This window comes from Rhincodon typus, chromosome 15, assembly GCF_021869965.1.
Source record: "Rhincodon typus isolate 14 chromosome 15, sRhiTyp1.1, whole genome shotgun sequence".
Classification (NCBI taxonomy): domain Eukaryota; kingdom Metazoa; phylum Chordata; class Chondrichthyes; order Orectolobiformes; family Rhincodontidae; genus Rhincodon; species Rhincodon typus.
This window is the reverse complement of record NC_063346.1, coordinates 17325510-17349133: the sequence shown is the minus strand read 5'-3', so window position 1 is coordinate 17349133 and position 23624 is coordinate 17325510. Positions and strand designations below refer to the sequence as shown.

The following is a 23624-nucleotide window of genomic DNA, read 5'->3' as shown; positions in this document are numbered from 1 at the left end:
TGTACCATTCATTATTTTATAAACTTTATCAGGTCAGCTCACGACCTCCTATAAGCCAGTGAAGAGAGTCCCAGCCTTTCTTTATGACTCGGATCTTCCATACCCAGCAGCAGCCTGGTAAATCTCTTCTGAACCCTCTCCAGCTTGACAATATCCTTCCTATAACTGAGCGACTAGAACTGGACACTGTATTCCAGAACATAATGAACACCTCAAGAAAACAAATCCCAAAAACTTGGGAGATCAAATTGGCTGGGGTTTGAATCTATTTCTCAGCTTCTATCAGAACAGTATTTCTTTGAGTTGTGATCCTGTTGCAGATGTATATTACCTGGGTTTTCTGGAATAGGATCAGAGTACAGCCTTTTACTTTAATTTCGCCCAGGAACAAAAATTGTTGAGTGCTGCAGAGAAGTCTGCAACACCCAGAAACTTAAAATAAAAAGTTTGCTTGATTTGATTGATGAGTGACTTAAATGATGAGTTCCGACTGAAAACAGTACCTCGTCACCATGAAACTTTATGTAGAAGCTGGATAATGAGAAACATGTCCAAAGGTGTATCACTGCAGTGGAAAGAAACTGCTCTAGCAGAATTACTGTGAGCTGTGACAAGACATCAATCAAAATCAATTGAGGAGTAACTCAAGGGGGAAAAGCGATGAAGTGGCAAATTGATTTTTGGTGGGAACTTAATGTTTTAACAAAGATCTGTAGCTTGGGTTGCGGTTGGTTCACTGAGCTGACTGGTTTTCATGCAAATGTTTCGTTTTCCTTTTAAGTGACATCCTTTGCCTCTGTTGAAGCACTGTTGTTCTGTCCCGCTCTGAATTTATATGATCCGGTCTGTTATGGTGGGTAGAATTGGTCGTGCAGTTTTGCTGTGAGTTGGTGTTCATGTACCCTGGTGGCAAGTTTCCTGCCCATCTGCCTATGTAGTGTTTCTCGCAGTTGCTGCATGGTATTTTTATATCACATTTGTCCTGTTCATTGTGGGTATGGGGTCTTTTGCCTTTGGAGAGTAACTGGCGAAACAGCAAAACTGTATGACCAATTCTCCCTCATTTCAATACACTCCAACGTCGAAGGACATCAATTTGACTGGGACAAAGTTACAGAACAAGGACAAGCAAGACAAAGACAAGCATGAAAATTCCTGGAGGCCTGCTTTTCAACCACCGATGCAATTAACAAACGTGTTGAAATAGACCCTATCTACATACCACTACAGTACAAAACCAGAAACAAGACTACCCATCACGATATAACAAGGTGTAGAGTTGGATGAACACAGCAGGCCAAGCAGCATCAGAGGAGCAGGAAAGCTGACATTTCGGGCCTAGATCCTTCTTCCCACTATGATAGACTGGATCATATAAATTCAGAGCGGGACAGAACAACAGCACTTCAACGGAGGCTACACAGCACTGATGATGTCATCTAGGAGGGAGATGAAACGTTTGCACAAAAACCAGTCAGCTCAGTGAACCAACCAACAACTCCTATGGTGGGAACTTTAAGCACTTGAAAATGACCGTGAGCTAAAAATGAAAAAAAATTGAGATGCAGTTAATGTAATTAAGATTCATCGCACACCATTAAAAATTCAATCTTGAATAGATCAGCCTCAATTTCTTCTGGTGTCTACCTAAGGGACAAGTACTTCAACTTCATGCGAAGATGAATGCAGTCCCTCATTGGGATACAAATGCAGCAAAACCTCTGGAGCAGCAGTGTAATTTAAGACAATTAACAGACTTATGTGGTTGACTGGGCATATGTGGGGACCAGAAGTTGGTGAGATTTACACCTTTACAGTAAACATCGATAACCTTTGCATTGTTCTAAACTCAACTGCATAATGTAAGTTATTCAGTGCATTTCTGGTGAACCTTACTTGCATCACTGAAATGAATAGTTTCAGTTCTGATATTGCTGAAAACAGAAACATTTCGTCGAAGTTTTCCATCTTGCACATCAGGACAGAATTGCAAAAATTAGAAGATCCTAATGGAAATAAGTTTACACTGCATGAGAAGAGGGTGACAACCGGAAGGCAAGTGGACTCTGACTGGTACAGGCTTTTCCATAGACATGCACCAGGGAACAGTTAACTGCCAAATATTTGTTTAAATTTAAACCAGACAACTTGACTGACTCAACATTGCCAATGGGGAATACACCAGGGAGCAGCTGTTCCACTTTTGTTTAAGTTGAAAAGGCACATGTTCCTTGCTGCAAAGTCAAGGTCCTAGGTGTGAATACAGGGAGCTTCCAGTACACGTGAATCACATTGTGAACCCAACTGAATCCTAAAACAGGCAGTTATTGTATTTTAGCTTAGTCCTGAAGTTTCATCTGGCTGTACAAGTAAAACTCAAAAATGAGAATTGATATCACTACTTCATCTCCTGGCAAACTCTGAACAAAAATGGATGAAGGAACTAGACTTAATTACAAAATTAAGACTCTTGGAAAAACACATTCACTATTTTAATTCAGTTCAAATTTGTTGCTTGCTCGAGGTCTGGTTTCCTGGGCTGTACAGCCAAATCAAACATTGTCGAAGAACTGAAGGACAATTCTGTCAGTTTTATGAATGAAGTTCATATAGTGCCAGCAAATAATTATGCACCATGTGCAAACTGGCAGCTGCCCTTCAGACTGTGTGTTTAACTTCACCTCAATCTGCCAAACTAAAGCAAACAAAAGCATAAAACAAACAATTCTCCCCCCAAGTGACCCATCTGTTGCATGCCACTGGGCTGCTAAAATTACTTAAATAAACCACTGCTGTGGTGTAATTGGTTTTGTGGTACTGAACTGGTTCTAATTGGTGATTTGAAGCTTTATCATCAGTCTCCCCAAATGGGAAAGTTTCATAAATTCCTTGCTTGTGTCAATAGGTAGAGTTGATCTGGTAACATAATGCATCACTTTGGGCAAGGTGAGAAAACCCGTTCTAACTAATGATGGTACTAATCTGCAATTTTTAGGCAGTATTCAGCACTTTACTCAAGTCAAAAATCTGAAACTGGGAATGGTATCAAGTTAACTGGGGAAAAATTCACACTTTAAACTTATCTTAGGTACAACTTTTAATATTAATCAATCTTCAGGTTGGATATTAACCACACACTTTAACCAAGAAATGGTTAAAAAAAGTTATAACTGAATTTATTGTAACATATGCAGGATTAAAACTTCAAATAGCAAGCAACAGATACTGTGCAAATTTGGAACCATTTTTGCCATCATTCTGATAAATAAAGCATATTACATAAAATGAAGATTCAAATAGAATATAGGGGCAAACTTCTTGGTTAAACAGATTACACGTTGCAATATTTCATAGTAATAGACTTTTATTCAAGGTAGTTTCATCTGCAAGACAACAAATTAACTCAAGATCAAAGTTCACAGAATCTAAAAGCAAATCATTTGGTTACCACGTATGTATAGTTCTTAAAAAGCTCTGAAAATATCTCACATTAAAATGTCAGCCATGTTTGGTCATTTAAGAAAGGATTTAAAGGTACGGGGAAGTCTTTATTAGGGAATGCACAAGTGAAGAATTAAAAAGGCTGGGAAAATAAGTTTTTGAATACATGAACTAAACAGATCATCAAGCAAAAATTGCAGATAGCTGTCTATCAATCCCTGGCAACCAAACATGGAAAAAAGTTTTTAAAAACAGAGATTAAGTCCCCAGCACCAGCTACCCTCCATCCCAACAGAAACTGGTATCCTCACAACAATCACTAAAAACATTTGCCGCAGCCTAATGGGTTGAGAGACATTTCTTACGGCAGTAATAAGAATTCAGTTCATTAAAATACAGGTGCACTTTAATTCAAACTGTTAGCTGACAGAAGTATGGCAATAATGAGGACTTCTTTTGATGAGATCATTACTTATTGGACAGGTGGTAACATTTAATTGACCCAAACAAGCAACTAATTCCACTGGCATGGGAATAAGTTGGTGAGATCACTATAATGGCTGTGTGGCAATCAATAGTGGAATGAGTTGTCAGTTAACTGCAAGTTTGTAAGAATGTTATAATTAGCAAAAGAAGCATTTAATTACAGTGAAATTTCACTGGAAGTATTTTGTTACAGCCCAATTAAGGTGGCGCAAACAAAATTAAAAGGTGGTTTGTCTAAATGTTTTTGAATGGGTAACTCAATTCTAGAACTGCAGAGGGTTTTAAATTTTACCATTTTCTGGTACCAATACTGGGAAAGCTGAAACAGACTGTTCTCAAATCAAAATTCTTTGCACCATTGTGATCTTGCGTCCAATTCACGCCCAAACAGTTATTTAAAGAGCTTGAAATGAATTTATTAACTGATGGGTGATAAACTCAATTTTCTATAAATATCACTAAATTGTGTACAGCTCTATTTCAACAATGAGAGAAGAGCAAAACCACAAAGTAAACAAAGCCAGACTGAACCATTAATGGAATTATATCAATCATCTTTTCTTTTTATATCAAGTTTCAACTGTGTACACAGAAGCATAATTGCAATCAGAAGTCTTAGTAACTGCATTAAAGTTACAATCACCCATCTAAGCAGTCTCAATATTTCAACCTCAAATGTAGATTTGCATGTTATTTTGTAACGTGCAGTTTTAAGCATTTTCATTAAGCTTTTTGTTTAAAAACTGTCAGCATCCTACTGCTACTCAACACCCAGTAATATCACACGCAAGTTTTTCTCATCAAAACACCAAAGCATTCAGTACAATGGAACACTTATCCCTCCCCCAAAAACATGGGCTCAAGTGTTACCTATTATCAAAAGCAAAAACATTAGCAACTGATTTGTATGAAGTTAAAATGTTATGAAAGATGTCACAGACATATACCTACAAGATTTGCTGCTGGTGCACATCCCCAGGTTTTTCCCCTTTAAACTTAAATCTGAAGTTACTGAGAGTGGATTTGAAAAGTTGCAATGAGGGAGGGAAGGGTTTATCTGACAGTTGGTGCTCTGAGGGGTGAGATGCTAGAGCAACAGTGCACTGACAGTTCACAGCAGATCAACTCGGCGATAGTACAGGAGGTAGGCTGTACGTTCAGCAGAGGGCTTCACAACTTGGTACTGATTTATCACTTTCACTATCTGGTCATCAATGCGCAGCCAGCCGTTAAGACCAATGTGGAAGACATCTGTAGTGTAATGTCCACCAGTTGCACTGTTTCCATGGTGATAGACAACTGAAAAGAGAGAAATATACAGTGGGGCATTGAAAATAAACAGGACACTTTTAAAGCTGACACTCCATAGTCAACAATAGTCAAAATTCTGAATAGACTTTTATAGTCAGTTTTATGAATACAAATGTAATACACAATTTAAAATTTAAAGTATTACTACATTTAGAATTTGAATTTTTCTTCAGTCACAATAAGACCACAAAGACAAGAAAAGTCGTTCAGCACATTTATCTGGTGCTTCCATTGGGAAACCTACAGCTCAATCCGATTCTAGATCATAAACTTACAGTTTCACCTTTTGGAACACTTTAATTAATGGCTTAAGTGTTGGATTTATGAATTTGAGCACTAATTCTGTTATGATAATCAATCAGGTACTTCAAAACAATGCAAATTCTAAAAAACTTCATATTTTAAGTCAACCTGTTCAGACACATCACGATGCATGCATAGGGTATGACTTGAACACAAGCCTTCTGGCTCAGAGGTAGGGGCACTACGATTGCACCATATCTTGTTCTTGGGCAAATCTGCGATTTGAATGCATAACACCTGATACTCTTCAATAATACTATCTACAATCTGCATTTCACTCCTCCTCGAAATGTATCTTTGTATCAAACTGGACAAAGTTAGGTTTCATTCTCTGTCACAACAGAGATCAAAACAGAAGACAAAAACTACCATGTCCAGTCAAACATCTAAGGATTATAGAACAGAAGTCTTGTAAAAGTTAAAACTAAATCAAAATATTTGTACAGAGTTGTAGGGGAAAATGGCAAAAGACCGGCAATAAGTCAAATGCTCACAAGTTGTAGACACAATGGATTAAATAGCTACTTCTACACCGTGACAATTCTGTGATTGTGATAAATTCTATCTAGAATTGAAAGTCACATGATAACTTCCATAAACAAATTTTAACATCCCTTAACTCTTTTAAAAATAAAAGTGTAAGTATTCTAAACCATTTTTAAACAAAGCTCAGTCGCTGCAAAATTTGTAAGGACTCTGTCCTCACGAGAGCAGGACAGATCAGCTTTTGTCTGATCTTATGTTGGCTCTCTAAGCTAAAACAGTCAGTCAGTCATTCAAGCAAAGACAAACCATGTCAAAACTTGTACGAAAAGATACTTTGGGAAATCAACGCAACGCAGTATAAAGAAAGTTCACAATAAATGTTCAGTTTTGTTTACCAGCTTCTCAAATTTTTGAATGGTGAGCGGCACACATTTCATGCACATGCTTAGTTGACAGAGTCAACTACAAGCAGCTTTATAGTATTGTACCCAATGCTCTTGCAGAACCCCCATCCCAATCCCAAATGGGCAGCAGTCACTTCAGGTAATTTGTTTAAAACTTAAAAATGCCAAAGCTGTAACTTATATATGTCTTTTTTTTTAATCCTCCATATGCCGGTTAGTTGCACAGTTTATAATTTTACAAGTCTCTGGCTAAAAATATTTCTTGTTCCTTGACATCTTTTTGCAATCTGAAAGTATATCAGAAATCAATTAAACGACTATATGCTGTACAAGGGTTTACCTTAAAAGTACTTTTTTTCTCTCTCGCAGAGGTGTTTGCACTTCAAGGAAACTATGGTTCTAACATCTGTTCCACAGAAACATCCTCATTGGAATAGTGTAAAAGTTAATCAAAGCCTCTGCAAGAATTATTTGTGCAAGCCGCACCATCACTGGGTTCTTTAATGGAAACTGCATTTTTGTGCACTTTAGTCATACAAATTCATGAAGGAGGCTGCAGCAGTAAATTTTAAAGTTGGAGTAAATTAACATTGACCAGGTTGAATTAAACAAAAGAAATATATTTGCCTAGATCTTAGCCAATTTTTAGGATGATTTAAATTGCTTCAGTGAGTTACTTTTCACAAACGGAAGTAGTATAGATAAACACGATAACCAATTAAGTGTTAAAATAAATCAAATTACATGATCTAGTAAATGGTTTGTCATGTCCAATTTGAAGTAAAAAAACAAATTAATACGATGTCATGTCCATTTCCCCCCCATCCATGTGCAGAATGTGTACAGATATCAAGATTATATACAGATATGCACTACCAGAGGAAGCAAAAATCTATATTTAAGTTATCACACGTGTAAGAACAATTGTAACCCAATAATGATATGGCAAAATGCTAACAGAATTTAGTAAACCTCAATTTTAAATTTACCATAGCACCATTTGAACTCATGACCTCTAGGTTTTAAATACAACATAACTATTACATTACAATTCATTTTTGTATTGTAGCTGATAAAAAAAGTCAAACTAGCAGCAGCAGCTAAAGATGAGTATGCTTGTTTCAATTTGACAAATTCAAAATTCAAACAGCTAAGCAGGCTTTTTTTTTAAAATTGATAGCATGTAAAAGGAAACTTTTATTTTTCTTCCGAGTGATCTCTTTACTTGAAACTGATCTCTTTACTTGAAACTGCTATGAGTGGTGAGAGGAAGATTGCTTAATCTCTTCACTTCAACAAATATAAATCAGGCAGAGATAAGGGGTCTATAAATTTGATGAGATTGGCTATTTTGAACTGGAGAATGAAGGTCAAAGACAGTTTCCATGCAAGTTAAATGAACATTAAAAGGGGAAAAACATCATCCAGGAACTGGGAAGGACAGAACTGTGGTAAGAATGAGCGAGAATAGTTGTTGAGGCAGCTTAAGAAAGCAATGGCATTTATTTCACCCAAAATATTTTTATTTAATATCCTGGAGTTTAAGTGTACAAAATTTCACTTTTCAAACTGAACTGTCACTCAACAAAAGTGAATTTGGGAGAGCTAGTATATGGAAGAATGCAATTTAAAATGCTCCATGAGACAACCTCCCAATCTTTCCGATATTGTTGAGATCATAGAACCAGAGGTTTATAATAGAAGCGGCCCTTCAACCCCATCATGCCTGTACTGGCTCCCAAAAGAGCTACCCAGCAAGTTTCAATTCTCCAGCCCTGTCTCCATAGCCCTTTAATTCAAATTCAAATATATAATCTAGCTTTTTGAACCCTCCTATGGAATCCACCTTCACCTTTCCCCCAGGCAGCACATTCCAAAACCTGACAACCGAGTCAAGAAGTTTCTCCTCATCTCATTCCTAGTTCACTTGCTGACAATCTCAAAATTGTGACCCCTTACTGACAAACCAATTAATGGAAACCAAACATCCTTCTTTACCCTGTAAAAACTGTTCTTAATTTTGAACACCTCAGTGAGGTCAGCTCTTAGTCTTCTCTGCTCCAAGGAGAATAAGACCAATTTCTCAAATCTTTCCTTGTATTTAAAATTCCTATCATTCTAGTAAACCTCCTTTGCATGCTCTCCCATGCTTGAATATCTTTCCTTAAACAAGGAACTGAGCACAATACTCCAAATGTGGACTGACCAATGATTTGTAGAGGTGTACCATCACTTCCTTGCTTTTATACTCTATGCCTCTACTTATAAACCCATAAGCCTTCATCATAACTGTTTCAACTTGCCTGGCTACATTCAAAGAATTATACATGTGAACCCCAAAGGTCCCTCTGCTCCTGTACTTCCCTCAAAGTTGTACATTCAGCCTGTATTGATTCTTTCTTCAAAAGTGTACTCTCATTTCTCTGCATTGAAATTCATCTGCCAGGTGACTGCCCATTTAGCCAACTTGTCAATGCCCCTCTGAAATCATCTAGCATCATCCTCACAATTCACTATCCTCCCAAGCTTAACATCAGGTTTAGGAATACAAAACATGCCCAAACACCTTAGAAAAGCAGTGTTTCTAAAGTGTCAAATGTCTTCAGGGGTCAATCTTCATTTAAAAGTTCTACAGAACCAGCTGCAGTAGAATGACTAGACGAGTGGCATTAAATGGTCCCAAAAATCATCTTTCAATGTACCAACAAACTCAGTGCCTCCTCCTGAACCTCCTGCTCAGTAAGCACTCTGGACAAGGAAGTGGTAAGCAGAAGTGGAGAGAGGCCAAGAGACCTACAGGCCAAGCCAGAGGGAAACGTGGAGAGGGAGAAGAGATTTATTGAAAATGCCACAGGATAGACAAGTCCCAAAATGCTGTTAGATTTCAGGAACTAAAGAGGGGTTTTTGGCTCTTAATTCCACCTGATTAAGGCAGGCATGGCTTTCACCCATTAATTTCCTGTCATGGGCACCTAGTAGTTCTTTGTACACTGGAGTGGCAACAGAAGTCATTTGCCCATCATGAAAAACAACTACTAGCATTAAAAGTCCAACACTTTTAGGAAGCAAAACTGCTCTCATCAGTGCATTTGTTTGTGGCTGACCTCAACTAACAGCCCAGGTTTGCTAAGATATACAGCTTCTCAAGTGATGCACTGCCTGTCTGCCTATATGTTCTCTTTTAAATTCGGTATAACCAGTTACACTCTTCAGAGAATTTAATGACAGCCAACGTGCTGGTCTTATCCACATACAAACCAGTGTGCAGAGCAGAAATGTGTTGTATTGCCAGATATAAAATCAGACATGTTCAAGCTTATGTTCTAAATGTCCCACTGAGGTTGAATTCATTTTGTAATTAAGATTAAATATAGCATCAAGTAACTTGAAAACCTGCCAATCTCTCATACCAACACAAGACTGAAATGAGTTTTCTGCTAAATGGAGGCTAGACACAGAACACGGAAAGAAAGTATCATGTCAGATATATCTGAAAGAAGAAAGGGCAGTTTGGTGAAATGACAACACAGACCAACCAATTTTTTAAACTTGCAATGGCAGCATAGTAACATGTTTCATTGGCTGGCATGACAGCATTTTACTTTGATGAACACCAAGGGCCGAAAATGTTATCCAGCAGTGAAATCTCCACAAAGACCCAAACAGACCACTGACTAACCCCAGAAGTCCACAACCCTAGATACAAAGGCATGGTAATTCATAGCAACCAGGGACTAACATAATGCACATGGAGAGAGTAGTGTAATAAACCTCAAAGTAGTAAATAAAATTATGGGAGACATGGATAAAGGTGGATAGTTGGGCGTCTGTTTCCCAGGGTGAAAACATCAAATACTAGGAGGCATAGGTTTAAGGTTAGGGGAGTGGGGTAAGAATTTCAAAGTAGATGTGCAAGGAAAACATTTTTTTCTATTTACATAGAGGGCAGTAGGTGCTTGGATTGTGCTGCCAGGAGTGCAGGTAGAAGCAGAGAGGCACTTACACACGAACAGGCACAGAGCAGAGGGATACAGACCAGGTGCAGGCAAATGGCATCAGTTTAGAATGGCATCGTGGTCAGCACAGATAAGGTGTGCCAAACGGCCTGTTCCTATGCTGATTTACATTCTATACCATGGTACTGTTTTCGTGTGGTTGGAGGGCTCACAGGACCTTTTATCCTTTGATAAAATTCCAAAGAACATTCTACCAGTCCCCAAAATAACAATTTTTTAATATTAACAATATTTTAATGGCAAGACATGCTAACAGATTTGTACTAAAATCTATATCATTCCATTAGTGAAAAGTGATGCATATGGAAGTTGTATTCTGCCAAATGCAAATTTATTAAACAGGTTCAGTCTAGTTTGCAGGTTTCATGTAACCACATGAATACATCACTTAGAAAATATTTGAATCACAACGAACTGTAAATTATGTCTCCAACACCAAATGTACAGCTAAAACTGTACTGAAACAATTTTAAAATCACTTCATAAATTCTAAATAATTACTTTAACATTGCAAGGGATAATCCATTTCAAAGTTCATGGCCACAGTCATTACAAGAAAGATAACTGCCATGATTGATTCCTGCTCAGAATTAGCTGATCTCAGCCACTGCAGTGGTCCTAACATTGGTCTCTCAGAGGAAATTGAAGCAAGATAACCTATTCTAGATCTCTATCCAATGATTCATACTAGAATGATGCAAGTATACATGATGGACAGTGTAGAACCAGGACATTATTCCATGCTACACACTGTCTGAACCGATGCATACAGAATGCTGACACTGAAACACGGACAGTTGCATCTTGGAAACCATCCCAGCAGGCTCAGCCAATTACAGGACAAAGCATTAAGGAAGTTAACAAAATTAAGAACACATGAAGAATTTCTTGAAGCACTAGAGATGTAACGTTGTTACAGTTTAAAATACTTTGCTTTTAATTTATTTGGCAGTCTGACAGTTTTAAGTGTGTTCCAATATAGAAACTATTAAAATGTACTTTTTAAAATTTAGGTAGGTAAAGTTAGCCAAAAAATAAGTTAAACTTTCAGCATGCTCCAGCTTCCTTCTTGAATTGCACATGATGGGGTCAAGTATTTCACACTGCTTTGAAATATATTTAAAGTGGCATAATGCTTTGCGGAAAAATACTAAAAATAGATACTAACCACTTCCCCGCTTGTTCCTAGGACAGAACAGCTAATCATACCAATGTTAGGAATCTAGGCTCCATGTAGAACAGAAAAAACACTAGAAGAGAAATTATGACTGACAAAGAATTATGAAAGGTCTACACCTCCATAACTAGATATCATGTTCCTGGTAACCACAATATTTTACACTTGTAGTACTTGCCATCAGCTGTGCGCATGGTCTTTAATTTATTCTGTGTAAGAAAGAAGTTCTCACACATTCTTTGACTTCCAACTGTATCCTACTAAAAAGGATCATCATTCCAATCTAGAGTATAGTTTTCATTCCGCTGCTCAGTTTTGTCTTCCTACGTGCAATCTAAAATAGGACTGGCATAGTGGTACAGCAGTTAGCATTGCTGCCTTAGCGCTAGTGCCCCAGGTTCGATTCCAGCTTCAGTGACAGTGTGGCGTTTGCAGTTTTCGCTCTGTCTGCACGGTTTTCTGCCGGGTGCTCCAGTTTTGTCCCACAGTGCAAGTTAGGTGGATTGACCATGCTAAACTGCCCCAGTGTCTAGAGTTGTGCAAACAAAGTGGATCAACCATGGGAAACATGGGGTTATGGGGATGGGGTGGGAGCAGGTGGAATGATCTTCAGAGGGTTGGTTCAGACTCAATGGGCCGAGCAGCGTTTATCTACACTAATGGGGTCCTATGATTCTCTCAGATGGCTCCACCGTAGCAGTGTGCAGTGGAATTCTAGGTATAGAAAACATTGCAGCTACGTATCTTTCAGTTACTACATTGTTGATATATATTAGCCAGAACTATATTCTTGAAAGAATAGAATGGCTCCGTTTTAAACAGTTGGCACTTTTCAAAAAAAAAGTGTAAAGACAGGTGTTATTTCTTCAAATGGAGACAAGTCCCAGAACGTCAATATTTGCACTTGGCCCATTCACACAAAAATGTTTGAAATTCCATTATTGCATGAAGCCAAATAGAAGAGGCGAAAGAAAACTTGCTTAAATTCATCACAAGTTCTGAATTGCTATTTGTCTAAAAATTGTGCTAAATCCTATACAGGCATCTGTCTTTTGACAATTATTAAATTATTCAACGTTCCTGCTGAAGGTAATAAAACATTGCACAATTTAAGATCCCAGCATTCAGACTTTTGTTCTCTTTAATGCTAAATACCATCTGTATTTCATCTCGTCACAAGCAAACATGTCTTCTCTTGACTGCAGATGGAGTAAAGATCACAGTTGCTTATTTAGTCTCAAGTGAAACTCAATAATCCAGTTTATCAAAACCCCAATCACAATAATGACCATGCCTTACAGATTCACAATGTAATTTGATCATTCACTACCATATGTTGAAGACATAGCAATATCAAAAATATATTTCAGCATAATGCAAGCATCTTCAAGGTATTCTCCAATGTAATTTGTTGCTGTGAAACTGTCCAAATTATTTCTAACATAGGAAATTGTCAAGTACTCATATGAAATAAATTGCTAAGGCTATGCAGTCACAGTGGTCACCTAAAAATGTACAAAGTGGATAACAAATCAAGTAGTTTAAACACTAAAGGCAACAGAAATGCAGAAAAGGAACAACAAAGCAAAATGGTGGCCCAGGTTACTTTGGGATGGTCAAATCATCTGAAATATTTTTCTCTTCCTGTAGTGGAAAAATTCTCTTGAATGGAGAAAAACCATATTTCTCAGTTTACAAAGCTGAGTAATTAATTTAATCCTTATTTTAAAAAAGCAGACTGAAATATGGTTTTAAACTAAGTTGACTAGAGGAAAATAGAAATATTAAGATAATACTCAACATGGGAACATCACCAATTCACAGACTAATGGAGTGTGGCTATCTCAGAATTCATGAAAAAAAAGTTTTGCACGATTCGAATCACAAATATGAGAGATAATCTTCAAAAACTGCAAAGGTACTTGGTTGGAGAATCAGAAACACAAGTTCAACAAGCAAGTCAGAGATTGCAGTTAGGGAGAAACTTGCTCCTCATACTATACGTTACTTGATGTCTGTTATACTTTGTACCAGTACCAAAAAGTTGAATATTCAATTCTTTACCAAAGATATTATTTTCTCTTGAATGTGATTGATAAGATACAGCCATAAAACAGGAGAACTTTGGACTTTTTTTGATCCAAAAAAAAAAAAGAGTTGGAAAACGCGAGAAACATCCAGTTTTGAATATCTAATTTAACAATTCATTCGGTAGGACGAACTAGTGCAGGACTTACACAGTTAATGGTAGGGCTCTGGGGAATGTTGGTGAACAGAGAGACCCAGGGGTTCTCATACATAGTTCAGTGAAAGTTGCGGCACAAGGAGATTGGGTGGTAAAGGCGGCATTTGGCACATTTGCCTCCATTGCTCAGACCACAGAGTCTGGAGTTGGGACATCATGATGCAGTTGTACAGGACATTGGTGAGACCACTTTTTTTTTGAGTAGCGTGTACAGTTCTGGTTGCCCGGCTACACAAAGATTATTATTAAATTGCAGAGGGTGCAGAAAAGATTCATAAGAATGTTACCGAGACTGGATGGCTGGAGTTATAAGGAGAGGCTGGGATTTTTTTTTTCACTGGAGCATAGAAGGTTGAGGGGTCACCTTATAGAGGTTTATAAAATCATGGGGAGCTTAAATAAATCCAAGTAAATTCCAGAGGACTGCGAGATCGTAGGTTTAGTTTCAAAAGCAGAAGCAAATGATCCCCAAGATGCCATAATGTATCAAGAGACCCTTGGGTAGAATAAGGAAATAAAAAGGGAACTCTCAAATCAAATACACAAATGCAGCTACATTTTAAATCTTCTATCAAGCAAACTCAAAACTAAGAAGTACTTTAAATTTAGCACCACACAAAAAAGTTCCAGCAAGAATCCTAAACAAAGAGTCCTGGTACAAGGCATCATTTAGCTTCTTTAACACCAAGCTCATCCATAGACATCTGTATCTGGTCGGCCAAGAGTTAAATTGAGTACGAAGTATCAAATATTCCTGGATCTAATTCAGATTTCCAGATAACTGTTCTTTTACATTTGCATTGTAGAATGACGTTTTAATAAAATAAACTTTATAGCACAATGAACTCTAACCTTACATTCCAGGTTTATAACTGATGTTGAAGATCTGAGTCATAGAATCATATAGCATGGAAACAGACCCTTCAGTCCAAACAGTCATGCCAAACATAATCCCAAACTAAACTAGTCCCAACTGCCTGCTCCGAGCCCATATCCCTCCACACTTTTCCTATACATGTACTTAATCCAACTGTCTTTTAAACAGTGTAATTGTACCCGCATCCACCATTTTCTCAAAGTTAATTTCACATGCAAACCACTCTCTAACAAAAACAAAATTGCCTCATGTCTTTTTTTTTCAAATCTCTCTCCTCTCACCTTAAAAATATTCCCCCTAGTCTTTAAATCCCCATTCTAGGGAAAAGACAACTACCATCTATAACTCTCATTTTATAAATTTCCATCAGGTCATCTGTCAACCTCCTACACTCCAATGAAAAAGTCCCCGCCTATCCAGCCTTTCTTTACAACTCAAACCTTCCCTACCTAGCAACATCTTGGTAAATCTCTTCTGAACCCTCTCCAGCTTGATAATATCCTTCCTATAACAGGGCAAACAGAACTGGACATAATATTCCAGAAGAGGCCTCACCATGACTTCCCAACTCCCATATTCAAAGGACTGAGCAATGAAGACAAGTGTATCAAACGCCTTTTAAACCATCCTGTCCATGTGTGACAGGAATTTCAAAGAATTATATACCTGCACCCCTAGGTCCCTCTGTTCTACAACACTACCCAAGATCCTACCATTAATTGTAGAAGCCCTACCCTTGCTAGTTGTATCAAAACGCAAACCTCGCATTTATCCCGACTGAACTCCATCTGCCATTTTTCAGCCCATTGACCATTTGGTCAAGATCCCTTTGTAATCTTAGAAAACCTTCTTCATGGCCTACAATGCCACCAATTTTGGTGTCGTCTGCAAAATTACTAACCACGCATTCCATATTCTCATCCAAGTTATTTATATAAATGACAATCAAAAGAGGACCCAGAACCAATCCCTGTGGAACACTGCTGGTCACAGGCTTCCAGTCCGAAAAGCAACCCTCCACCATTACTCTGTCTCCTGCCGTTAAGCCAATTACATATCCAATTGGCAAGCTCACCCTGAATCCCATGTGACCTAACTTTACTAATTAATTAGTCTACCAAGCAGAACCTTGTCAAAGGCTTGACTAAAATCCATAAAACATTTACTCCTCTGCCATCAACCTTTTTGATAACTTCCTCAAAAAACTCAATCAAGTTTGAGACACAAACGTCCTCTCAGAACCATGCTGACTATCCCCAAATCAATGTTTGCCTCTCTAAATGTCCATAAATCCTATCATTTATAATCACCTCCAACAAGTTATCCACAACCGAAGTCAGACGCACAGGTCTATAGTTCCCGTTTCTCCTTACAACCTTTCTTAAGCAAAGGTACATTAGCCATCCTTCAGTCATCAGGCACCTCAACTGTAGTTATAGATGATGCAAAAATTTCTGCAGGAGGTCTTGTAATTTCCTCCCTTACTTCCCACAACGTTCTGGGATACGTTAGATCAGGTCCCGGAGACTTATCCATCTTTATATTCTCAAAGACCTCCTGAACTTCCACTTCTGTAACGTGGACTGTTTTTAAAACATCAAAGTTTATTTCTCTGCATTGTCTAGACATCATTTCTTTCTCCACAGCAAAAACTAAACACAAAATATTCATTTAGTATCTCTCCCATCTCCTGGGGTTCAACACAAAGACAACCTCCGTGATCTTTAAGAAGCCCTACCCTCTCGCTCTTAATGTATTTGTAGAATCTCTTTGGATTATTCTTAACCTTATCTGCCAATACTATCTCGTATTCCTTCTGCGCCTTCCTGATTTCTTTCAAATCAATATTAAAAAAAGTGTAGGAGCATTCTTAAGAGATTCAATTGAACCAAGTTGGCTATATCTAAAATAAGATTCTCTTTTATTCTTGACTAGAACCTCAATACCTTTATTCACCCACTGTTCTTTAATCTCACCAGCCTTACCCTATACTCTAACAGGAACAAAATGCCTCTGAACCCTCGTCATCACGCTCTTGAACGCTTCCCACTTGTCAGATGTCCTTTTACCTGCAAACTGTCTACTACAAATCAACTTTTGAAAGTTCTTGTCTCATACCATTAAAATTTGCCTTACTCCAATTAAACACTAACTTTTATGGAAGGCTTATGCTTTTGCATAGACATTTTGAAACTAATAGAATTATGATCGTTAGACCTAAAGGGTTCCCTCACCTTTACTTCAGTCACCTGCCCTGCCTTGTTACCCAAAAGGAGGTCTAGTTTTGCTCCCTCTCCAGTAGGAGCATCCACTTATTGATAAAGAAAATTTTCTTGAACACACCTGAAATTCTTCACCATCTAAACCTTTTAACACTATGGCAGCCCCAGTCAATGTTTGGAGAATTAAAATCCCCCATTATTACAACCTTATGATGCTTACATACATCTGACCTGAACAATGCTCACAAATTTGAAATTTTTCAAACTGTCATATTTTCTCACAAAAAAAATAGCCTCAACCAGGTGTATCCCCAGGGGAGGCAAGAATTTCACATTTAGGATCTTGCATATTGCATTCTTGTACTTGCCAAATTGCAAATTAAACTAAAATGCACCCTAGATGGAAGCAAGAAGCCATTGAAATGTACGTGCTATTTTGAAAAGCTCCAAGTCACTATGCCTTTGATCTAAACATTAACATTTCCCACCAGTGCGTGGGAATTTGGCAAAATGAGACAACAAACATCATTTAATTTAGAAGTGTTGCAAGTTTTACAACAATTTTATTCCCAAAGTTTAATATTTTAATTCTGTTTGCATTGTTACAAATATAAATGACGCATTTTTAATATCTTACATACCTGCAAAGAGTCGGTAGGTTCGCTGGACTTTGAAAATCTTACCCTTCACACCAGGAGAAAGGAGATCTAAAAGAAAAGGAACAGTTTAATAAAGCTTCTTAGACTGGCCAGTTTATCATAGCCAAGCTCTAACACTGTACAAGAAAAACTTGGGAAAGGTCAGTGCTAAGATGATAGTAGTGGTGTGGTGGTGGGGGCTGGTGCGGCACACATGGTTGAGGAGTGATTCAGCCAAACAGGAATCAAAAATCCAGTGAATGTGCAATATTCACATACGAAAGCTAGACACCGTGCACTAAAATGTACTGTGAATTCGAAATATTCATATTATTATCTTATCAAGGGAGCATAAAACCATAGAATTGTAGTTATACAGGACAGAAAAGGCTGTCAAGCCCATGAAGTCTGTACCAACAGAAACTTTCTAGCACTGCCCACAGCCTTTAATGCTGTGGCACTAAGCGCTCATCCAAATTTTTTTTAAGATTGTGGCGTTTTCCATCTCAACTGTCCTCCCAGGCAGTGCATTCCAGATTCCCACCATCCTCTGGGTGAATACATTTTCCAGAAATCCCGTCTAAATGCCCTGCCGTTCACCTTAAAATTGGACCCTCTTGTTATTGACTCTTCAACTAGAGACAACAGCTGTTTTCTATCCATCCTCTCCATGGTTCTCAATCAAGTCCACACTCTCTTCTTCACTTCAAACTAAAAAACCTGAGCTCTTCCAGCCTCTCTTTGTAGCTAAACTGCTTCACTCCAGGCAACATCCTGATGAATCTCTTTGCACCCTCTCCAGTGCAATCACATCTTTCCAATAGGCCAGAACTGCACACGATGCCACAACAGATAAGTGTACCCCTTCTAAACTAATCTATTAACCCACCCTGTTGCCTTCAGGGATTTGTGGACAAGCAATCCAAGATCCCTCTGAGCTTCCTGGTGTCCTGATTTTCATAGAGTACTCCCTTGTCGTACAACTTCTTCCAAAGTGCATCATCTCATACTCCTAAATTCCATCTGCCACCGATTGGCCCATCTGACCAACCCATCTATATCCTCCTGCTCAAAATCACTGCCATCATGATCAAACACCTGGCCAATTTTCACATCATCCACAAAATTTATTTCCCTCCACATTTTCTCATCTATGTCATTTATAGAAATCACAAACAAAGTGCTGATCTGTGTGGTACACCACTACACACCAGAGTCTTCAATCACCACCCTGTCTCCTGTCACTAAGCCCATTTTGGACGTAACTTGCCAAGTTACTCTGGATCCCATGGGCTTTTGCTTTGATTTTAACATGAGTCTCCCATGTGGGACCTTGTCAAAGGCATTGCTGAAATCTTTAGAAACTACCCTCATCTGCATACCTAGACACCACCTTGAAAAATTCAGTCAAATTTGTTAAGCATGACCTTCCTGCGATAAAGCCATGCTGACTATCCCTATTCAAACCTAGTCTCTCCAAACAGGGTTAATTCTTTGCTTTAGAATATTTCCCAATAGTTTCCCTTTCACTGATAAGATAAGATTCGCACCGGTCTGTAATTCCTGGTTTCTCTCTACCACTTCAGCTGCCTTCCAGTCCTCTGGCCAGCAGAGAATTTAAAAATTTCAGTCCGAGCCCCTGTAACTACCTCCTGCATCTCCCACGACACCCTGGGGAGAAAAGTCATCTGTAAAAATGCAGAGTAAAGATGTGTCTTTCTTCAATGAAATCCTTTTTAGCAATTTACAGTAGACCAACACTAACATAAATTTTCCCCAAAGGTAACAACAGAAATCGAAAAGATTGAAAATTCCTGAATCTTAATGTACAGAATGCACTTATGTCTTGGAAAAGGCAAGAAACAGGGCCATAAATCTTCCTTAGCGAGGACTTCAAGGATGGATTATAAAGCAATGTACAAAGGTAACACTGTATAACGCTTACTTTTGTGCTCATATTCAAACTGAACCAAGGACTCCTTTCGAAGAACCCAGGGACATTTCCGAATGAACACTTTGTCAAAAGGAAGCAAGGGATCCTCTCAGAATCCATGCACTACCTAGGGTAGCATTCCCTTTCAAGGCCTCTCGCACATGCATACAGAATTGGTTACAGGTAAGGAACACTGTCCTATGTTTTACAATGGCCAGTCTTTATTCCAGCGCAGATGGAAGTTGCACATATAGACTGTGTACAGTCACCATCATAACTCTTCCAAAAAATTGCACAGGAAATTACATTTTCTGCTGGGCAATTCTTTGATGCCTGGAGCCCTCAAAAAGTCACAGACTTCAGAGACTGAGGTCTAAAGTGGATTAGGATTACTCAAGAAAAGCTGGACACTTAAATACATAGATTCTCAGGAGCCAGACTGTTAAACTGACACCATAGTTATCTCACAGAGCCAACTACTGAACCCCCAGACCCCGACACCCCCTCTGACTCAGGTGGACTAGATCCAAGTCCCCTCATCCACATAAACAACCAGATTCCCCCTCTCACTCCAGCCAGCCCCAACCCTTAAACCTAATATCAGAGACTAAATTTATCCCATATATCCTGACCTAAAAACAGCACCACGTACCTTGCTACGTCACACCCTAACATCCTACCCACTAGGTACCCTACCCCTTCTATTGCCAACATTCTACTCTCCTGTCACGTTAACCTTATACTTTCGTTTTGACAGCACCTGTCAGGGCCCTTAAATTTCAGATTATGGGAAGATTTGAAACAGTCATCTTAGAACATGATGGGCCGGTTTCTCCAGGGAGTGACAATCTCAAGTAGTTCTGCACTATGAAAGGATTGTCGGAATGGAAGCATGGTTCCTCATTGCTAAGGGTGCCATCATCGGAATCTCCTCTCAGAACCACAGCTCCAGTCTTACATGAGAAAAAGGCCAGATGCAATCAGTTTGACATTTTCTCCAAGGAGTTGACAATGGCCTATTATGTTCTAAGATGATTGTTTTCAAAGCTTCCTGGTGCAAACAACCAACCTTTGGATTGTATGGAGAATTCCTTCAAATAATATTTCAATGATCATTTTGTTTTGAATAAGTCAATGAGACTAGGATTAGTTCAATATATTCATACTTCTCTACCATAAGATCCCAAGATCTAGAGCAGAAGTAGGTCCAGTGAGTCTGCTCTGCCATTCAATGAGATTGTGGCTGATCTGCTAATTGTCAACTCCAATTTCCTGCTTTTTTCCTTCTAACCCTTACTGATCAAAAATCCTTTCATCTTAGCCTTAAAATATTTAATAACCCAGTCCTGACAGATTTCTGTGGTAAAGAATTCCACAGATTCATTATTCTCGGAAGAAATTTATTGGCAAGTATTTGCACGAAGCATCTTTCTATAGTTTTTTTGGTATATAAATAATATTCTCACATGACGACCACAGTTTCCAATTATGTGCTTTTAAATGATAACTCCATTTTAAACTTCTGCAAAAAAAAAAATGCCCGCGTGGAGTGAGAAATCAATTGCGACTTAGCTGCGATAAACTACCCTTCTTGTGCTCAGTTGCTACTTCAATTTGATAGTACAGCTGTAGATGTGTCCTATATTTAGTTTGAATTGCAATGCTCTGGGATGCCAGTTAATCAGGATTGTTTGCTGGGGGGAGAAGATGCTCTTTTTGAACTTTGCCATAAGCCAAAAATCCTGATGTGCTATTATTTTATATATTAGAATTTGATAAATTACCAAGAATGTCTTAGCAATTATCACAGGAAACTTGTCAATGTACTTTCATTTCAGAACAAACTATCCTTCCATTCCATCATCCTGGCAGTTAAAATGTACACACCTAGTACTTCATGTCTATTCAATTCTCTGATTAATTATCCACTGTGCAGGTAAGTGACATTTCAGTAGGGTATACTACATTGATGGGAGACTGCCATCTTTGAATGCGATGTTAAGTCAAGGTCTTAACTGCCCCACAACTATCCATAAAAGATCGAACAGCAGCATTCACAACAGTGGAGTCATTTGTCCAAGTGGCTTGGCTAACCGGCGCACAGAATGATGATTTGGTAATTTATTTCACTGATGTTTGTGGAAGCTTGCTATGCATAAATTGATTGCTACGTTTCCTGCAATAGGACAATGATTATACTTCAAATTGCTTGCAGTGCCCCAAGATCATGAAAGACACGAAATAAAATGCAAATCCGTGTCTATTTCCACTATACTTGTCCACATTTTAAAAATCAAGGTATAACTTAACCTGAAAATCAATTCCAGTTATTCTCAACTGACTGCCAGTCCCTCCTAATAGGTGCATTCTTATACCTTAAAATACTCCCAGTGACATGAAGGTTAATTCTCAATTTTGACACTGACATGATTGGCACTTTTAAAAACTTCTTTGTGATGTGGACAGCACTTATTGTGTATCCCTTGTCACCCTTGAGATAGTATAGATGAGCTGCCTCTTAAACTGAAATCCATTTGCTGCAGGTAGACCCAGAATGCAACTAGGGAGTCCCAAGATTGTGAGCCAGTGACACTGAAGGAACAGGCATACATTTCCAAGTCAGGATGATAACTGGCTTGGAGGGAAACTTGCAAGTGGTGGTGTTCCCATGTACCAGCTACCTTTGTCCTCCTCAATGGTTGTGGCCATGGATTTGGAAGATACTTTTTAAGCAGCCTTGGCAAATTTTTACAATGCATCCTGTATATGGCACACACTACTGCTACTAAACACCAGTGACAGATGGAGTGAATGTTTGTGGACATCACTCCAATGAAGTGGGGTGCTTTGTCCAGGATGGTGTCAGGCTTCTCGATGGAGCTGCACTCAGAGGTAAAGTAGGGTGCGATAGGGTTAGGGTTAGCCATCGCCATCACGCTCCTGACTTGCACCTTATTGATGGGGGACAGACTTTGGGGAGTCAGGTGGTGAGTTACTTGAGGCTCAAGGATTTCTAACCTTTGACCTGCTTTTTGAGCCAGAGTATTTATATGGCTAGTCTAGTCCTGTTCGACTCAACGACAACCTCTCTGATGTTGTTATTGAGGGATTCAGTGATGGTAATGCCATCGAAGGTCAAGGGTGATTGTTAAATTCTCTCTTGATCATTGCCTGGTATTTGTGTGATGTGAATTTTACATGTCACTTGTCAACTCAAAATCTGGATACTGTCCAGATCTTGCTGCATTTGGACAGGGACTGCAACAGTATGAACTATCACAAATGGTGCTAAACATATTGGAGTAAATCACTGAACATCCCCAGTTCTGACCTTGTCATGGAGCAGACATGCTTGATGAAGGAATTGAGGATGCTTGGGCCTAGGACACCACCCTGAGGAACTCCATTCCAGGACATTTCTGCTGGAGTGACTGACCTTCAACAACCACACCAATTTCTTGTGTGTCAGGTATGACTCCAGCCAGCACAGAGTTTTTTTCCCTGATCCCCAAGATCCCAGTTTTGCTAGGATCGCTTGGTGACCTACTTGGTCAAATTTGGTCATTATGTCATGGTCAGTTACCAGCACCTGTGGAACTCAGTTCTTGTGTGTTTGTTTTAACTAAGGCTGGGTGGATCTGACAGAAACCAACCTGAACATCAGTATGTAGGTTATTGTTAAGCATGTGTTGTTGGCATCATTGACAGTACTATCAAACTATCACATTGGTCTATTCTTCTGCTTTCCCTCCCATAACCATCAGTGAGGTGTCCAAGCAGAGGATGTGGAACATGGAAGAGGAGATGGTCGTCATGTCCGACATTGAATAACTTTTAAGGGAGAGCTGAAGAAAGGAAGAGTTAGTTAAAAGGCTGAAATACATTTGGGTGGGCAATGGGGCTGTATTTTTGGGGGGTGGGGAGTCGGTGGTAGTCAGGCTGTATATCCTTTTCTACTGCTGACTTCTCAATTCTTATTTTGGTTTATTTCATTTTGTGTTCAAAGAAAAGCCATCTAAGTTTACCAAGTGTACAATGTCTAAACTCTGCCAGCAATAACCGTCAAATAGAAATGAAGCATTTCA

The 23624-nt window shown here is 38.7% G+C and overlaps 1 long non-coding RNA gene across 1 annotated transcript; it reads right to left on the bottom strand.

Annotated features, from left to right (window-relative positions):
- Positions 1 to 3346: 3346 nt before the first annotated feature.
- On the bottom strand, positions 3347 to 17680 carry LOC125485027. The gene is made up of 2 exons (XR_007263804.1): positions 17610 to 17680; positions 3347 to 5226 (listed from the first exon to the last, which is right to left on the bottom strand). It is a non-coding gene; the product is annotated as an uncharacterized LOC125485027 (long non-coding RNA).
- Between the last annotated feature and the right edge of the window lie 5944 nt (positions 17681 to 23624).